This window comes from Furipterus horrens, unplaced genomic scaffold, assembly GCF_987537825.1.
Source record: "Furipterus horrens unplaced genomic scaffold, mFurHor1.1.pri manual_scaffold_17, whole genome shotgun sequence".
NCBI classification, from domain to species: Eukaryota; Metazoa; Chordata; class Mammalia; order Chiroptera; family Furipteridae; genus Furipterus; species Furipterus horrens.
This window is the reverse complement of record NW_028327187.1, coordinates 34,938,176-34,944,260: the sequence shown is the minus strand read 5'-3', so window position 1 is coordinate 34,944,260 and position 6,085 is coordinate 34,938,176. Positions and strand designations below refer to the sequence as shown.

Genomic DNA, 6,085 nt, shown 5'->3' with positions numbered 1-6,085 from the left:
CCAACAGAGATTTCCGGCCAAGATGGAGGCATAAATACATGCGCAGCTTCTCCTCACAACTAAGAAGAAATTTACAACCACTTCAAAACTAAAAACAAAACAAAACAAAAACAGAAAATCCAAAAAATTAAAACTACAGGGAAGTCCAGCAAGAAATAAAAAATAATCAGCCAGAAAGGTAGGAGGGGCGGAGCCGGGACGGAGAGAAAGAGGAGTGGAGCAACAGGCAAGAAGGGACTGGCAGGAAATATTCAAAGTGATGAGAGTCAAGGCCCTACAACCAAGATTACTCTATCCAGCAAAGCTATCATTCAGAATGAAAGGGCAGACTAAGTGCTTACCAGACAAAGTAAAGCTAAAGGAGTTCATCATCACCAAGCATTATTATATGAAATGTTAAAGGGACTTATTTAAGAAAAAGGAGGTCAAAACTATGAACATTAAAATCAAAACAGTATCACAACTATCAGCAACAGAAACTAGAAAATAGAAACAATGGTAAACTAAGCAGACAACTAGAGTGGGAACAGAATCATAGGTAAGGGAGCATGTGGGGAGAGGTCAGCTGGGAGGGGGAAGGGGGAGAGGGAGGAAAATGGTGCAGGAATTAAGAAGCATAGTAGGAGGGCGGGGAATAGACAGGGGGGTGTTGAGAAGAGCTTTATGCACAACCCATGGACATTGACTAAGGGTGGGGGACTGCAGTAGGGAGGGGGGTTGCTGGGTGGAGGGGAGCAAAAGGAAAAGAAATTGGGACAACTGTAACATAATCAATAAAGTGTGCAAAAAAAAAAAAAATAGAGGTCCAACATTTACATCATAGGGGTGCCAGAAGGAGAAGAGAAAAAGCAAGAAATTGAAAATTTATTTGAAAAACTAATGAAAGAAAACTTCCCTAATTTGGTGAAGGTAATAGACATGCAAGTACAGGAAGCACAGAGTCCCAAACAAGATGGATGCAGAGGCCCACTCCAAGACATATCATAATTAAAATACCAAAGGTTAAAGATCAAGAGAGAATCTTAAATGCAGCAAGATAAAAGCAGTTACCTACAGGGGAGTTTCCATAAGACTGTCAGCTGATTTCTCAAATGAAACTGCTGACTAAAAGGAATTGGCAAGACATATTCAAAGTCATGAAAAGCAGGGACCTACAGCCAGGATTGCTATATCCAGCAAAGATATCATTTAATGGAAGGGCAGATAAAGAGCTTCCCATAAAAGAAAAAACTAAAGGAGTTCATCATCACCAAATCATTATTATATGAAATGTTAAAGGGACCATTTAATAAAAAGAAGATCAAAACTATGAACAATAAAATGGTGAAAAATACATATCTATCAACAATTGAATCTAAAAAACAAACAAAGCTAACAAGACCAGAGACAAGAATCATGGATATAGAGAGCCTTTAATGGTTGCCAGATGGGAGGGGCATGGGAGGAAATGGGTGAAAAGGTGAGGGGAGTAAAAAGTACAAATTGGTAGTTACAGAATAGCCATGGAGATGTAAAATATAGTACAGAAAATGGAGTAGCCAAAGAACTTATACACATGACCCATGGACATGAACAATGGTGAGAGGACTGCCTAAGGGAGTGGGAATGCTGGGTGGAGAAGGGAAAAGGGGGAAAATTTGGACAACTGTAATAGCATAATAAATAAAATATAATTTTTTATAAATGAAATGAAGTTAAATAAAAAGGCAAAAAAAAAAAAAAAAAAAAAGGCTGAGGCCAACGTTGAATATGCTAACAGCTGGTAGCTGTCAAATAATTACTTTCCTTGCCACTGGGCAGTGAATCCTTTTTCTTTTTTTTCCTCCTCACATGAGACCTTTTATTAGGTAGTACTCTGAGGACTAGCCCACTTCTCTGACACATCCCTGGGAGAAAGACTGGTCCTTCCTGGAGGATAAGACATGAGGTTTGTTGGGTGAGTGAACAGTCTCTCTTGGTCCAGAGGAGTCCTTTTCCTTTTAATGTCCTCTCCTAGGCCTCGGTGATGATGCATGAAATATCTTCCTCTCCAGGGACACCCAGGGTCACAAGGTCCACTTCAAGCACCTGGTCTCCTGGTGAGTGCCCAGACAGCGCACAGTGCAGTACTGAGCGCCACAGCTGACATGGGGTATGGGGAGCGGAAGCTGCATACGGCACAGAAGGGACACTTGGGCTGGGATGGGGGTCCTGCACAAACTGTCAGGTAGTTGGGACCCTCAGCCACACTCAGGGTCTGCTCTTCCAGCAAGGCTTGAAAATTTTTTCGGAAGCAAAGTTTAAAATAATCACCTTAAGTTTTCTTCTTTTTCTTTCCATTATCTGTGTCATCATCAAATTGAGGCAGTCTCTTGCCAAGCTGGGGGAGTCCTGCATGGAGATCATCCTGGAAGTTGTCTTCTCCGAGGCCTCAAGCTAGCTGTTGATGCGGTGCTGCCATGCAGCCCTGTCCAGCACCCACCGCTCTCCAGGGTCCTGGGAGCAAACTGAAGTTTTTTCTTCTCCACCATTTCCACAACACAGCTCAAATCCTTTCTTGAAGAGAGATCTTAGTGACACATCTGTTTGTCTGCCACAATCTATCCCTGAATTGCCGGATCTACTTCTCCATACATGTTCAGGGAGAAACCCAACCATGGCTCTTGTGGACCTTAGAAGAAGATTAGTGGCATAAACTATAGCCTCCCAATCCCCACTTCAGTTTCTCTTGGACTACAGCTGGATCTTATTGTTTCCCTCTTCCACTATCCATTCTAAACTCCCCACACCTTCAGCTATCACCTTGGCAGGTTTTGGTGGTTTATCTGGTAGTTTGGCCCAAACCCTCATTTCTGAAAAATCACAGCCCCTGGTAAACTATACACTTCTCAAAGTGGGGCTGTTGCATATGCTCATACACAGGTGCAGTGAGCTAAGGGGAATATCAGTGGGGCACTCAGGTGGGTCATCTGAGTTCCACACATATTGTTCTCTGTTCTCATTGTGGAACATTATCCATTTCTCCTCCTGCTGATTAGGGTCAAGTATGCCTGATACGATGGTAAGTCTTCTTCTTGAATGCTGGTAATTGAAAACAATAAACCCAAAGAGTCCAGGTGTCAGTTGTTGCTTATAGGTCAATGGGATCACTATTTCACCTGGTGAGAGTGTAGCCCCCTTTACACCGTAAAGCTGAGAGAAATACAAATGAAAACATAAAGTCCTCCAGTGGGTCACTGAGAGTGATGGTTAGTGGAACCATTCCTTCTTCCACTTGTTTTCTGAACCATCTATTTTTCCTGTAGGGGACCCAGCACCATATGGAGGTCTCTGATTTAATCCATTCTTTCTGAGTGTTGCCTCTGTTAGAGTGCCCTTAGGAGAAAGATTTGATAATATGATAAATCAATCATGCTTTGATGTGAGAAAGATATTTACACATTTAATCATCACAAGCCTATGATGTAGGTACACTCATCTCCATTTTACAAATGAAAAAACAGAGGAACAGGCAGGTTAAGAAACTTGCTAAACAGAAGCCTTCTAGCCAAGATGGAGGTGTAAGTAGACATGGTTTGCCTTCTTCCACAACCATAAGAAGAATTACATCTGCCTCAAAACAAAAAACAAATAGAACTACCAGAAAACCGAACTACATGGAAGTCCAAAGATATAAAGAAATAATACTCAGCCAGACAGGTAGGAGGGAGGGAGCCAAGGCAGAGAGGACGTGGTGTGGCAGCAGCAAGGCAATGGTTATAGTCAGCCATCAGAAAGACCAGTCACACGTTATAAAAGCTCACACTTTAAGAGTGATCCCAGTCACAGGCCAGAACACACAGCTCATGGTTCCAGCACCAGGAAAATAAAGCCTCATTTCTTCTGGCTGTGAAAACCAGTGGGGGCGGGGGCTGGGGCGGGGGCAGCAGAAGAAACTGCTTGCCTCTCATGAGAGTCTGTTTAGAGGCCACCCAGTCCTAGAACGTCCACAAACCCACTCACTCTGGGAACCACTACAGCTAGAGGGGCACCAGTCCCAAACAGGAAGTGGGAGAAGTGTCTGGAAAAAGAGCGAGTACTGAGCAAGTGGCATTGTTCACTCTCTAACCCCTCCACCACATAGAGCACCACAATGTGGTGAAACAGGTTGCCCTGCACTGACGAATAACTAAGGCTCCCCTCCTTACAATGTAACAGGTGTGACAGCTCTACCTAAGAAACAGAGGTAAACACAGAAGGCTGTCAAGCTGAGACAGAAAAGTATGGCACAAAAGAGGGAGCAGATCAAGGTTCTAGTGGCAGAAATAAGCGTCAAGGAGATTGCCAACCTAACAGACACAGAGTTCAAAACACTGGTGATAACAATGGTCACAGACTTAACAGATATGACTGCATACGGCAAATGCAGGAAAGAAATGGAGGCTAAGAGGGGGGAAGATGGTGGAGGAGTAAGGGGAGGCTGCACTTTCAGACTCCCGAGACCCATCTGTAGTTTGGACTAATTGCAGACAGAACATCTCAGTGAGCAGCTGGACACTGGCAGGAGTCGAGCCTTGGTACTGCTGGATTAGAGAAAAACCATCTGGGAATGACCTGCTTGGTGAGAATAACAGAGGAAAAAGGGACAAGATGGGATTTCTGACTGGGGTGGCTCCCTGAGCTGTGGCTGGAAGTACACAAAGGCTTTTTGGTGACCACAGGCTTCCCCAGAGAGGACTCAGGAGGAGAGCAGATCTCTGCCCGCTGGCAGAGACAGGACTCGACCAGGTGGCATTGGCGCTGAAAGACAAGAAAGAGCGTACTGCTGTGCAAGTGAGAACGTAATTTCGCTTTATACTTTTCTCTTGTGAACTGCGGAGAGGGGAAAAAAGTTTGGGGGTAATAGGACATTCTTAAGGAGTGCAGGTACAGAAGTGCGCTTGCCTGCTCCCCAACCCGCCCCTTGGGTTGCGCGGGTGCACATAGGGAAGTGCCCTCATTCACTGGCCCAGGTGCGTGGGGCCAAGCATCCAGGTGCCCCTCGGACACACCTGAACAGACGTAAGATCAGTGCCCCAACAGTCACTGGGAGGGCCCGCTGGACATGCAGAAGACCGTGCACAGACACCCCTGGCCCGTTTAAGTGGGCACCAGGACAGAGTGCAGATCACTTGCTCAGGCTCTGCTGGTGCCCACCCAGGTGGGTGCAGACACAGCGGGTGGCTGTGGCACGTAAACAGTGGGCAGCTGTGGCTCTGGAACAGCGGGCCGAAGCGACTCACAGACACTCACTTCCACTGTGCACAAGTGTCTGGAGCCCTGCCCTAAGAGGCAAGAGACCAAATCCCAGAGCGTGGCTCGGTAGGCCTGAGGTTAGCACTCAGGCTGCCTTGCACACGCACCAGCGCACATGCAAAAGCACCTCACCAGCTCCAACAGGCGTCAAAGGAACGCACTGAGTCGGCCACCGCGGGGGCACACCGCTGCTGCAAGGAACAGAAACCTCGGGCCCTCCTCATTAGACCAGCTGTGAATGCAGAAAAAGAAGACCACACACAAAGGCTGAACTGAGTAAAAACGTTTTTTTCCATAAAAAAATTAGATCTCTAATTTGTTTCATACAATCTCTCCTTCTCATCCTTTCTCTTTAATTTTTGTTTGTTTTTCTGTCTAGTTTAGCCTCCCCTTCACACTAAACAAATAGAATAAAACTACTACATAAATCTAATACTATACAATCCCACTTTCTTACTATATTCTGCATTCTCCCTCTATTTCTTCTATAATTATTAACAAACAATGTAAATATTACCTACTGTCTTACATAGTCTCAACTATTATTAATCTATCATCCCCTCTCTGAAAAAATCATATTTCTCCTCCATTAAAACAACTCTTATCTATTCTTCCTATAGTACAAAAGCTCCAATCTCTCTACATTTATATTAATACTGGCTCGTTGGCTGACGATAGCGGGATAGAGGGTGGGGGATATTTTTGAGGGTGTGCGTCTCCTGCCTGGGCTGTGTGTCTATGTCTTTAACAGCATCTCCACAAAAGAACTCAAGACAAAGTGTATAGAGTGACTCTCAATCAACTAGCCAGAAGGAAGATCCTACCAAAGAGC

General features: G+C 44.9%; 1 pseudogene; it reads right to left on the bottom strand.

The window, feature by feature from the left end:
* Positions 1-2,045: 2,045 nt before the first annotated feature.
* LOC149990817 (zinc finger HIT domain-containing protein 1 pseudogene) lies at positions 2,046-2,637 on the bottom strand (annotated as a pseudogene).
* Between the last annotated feature and the right edge of the window lie 3,448 nt (positions 2,638-6,085).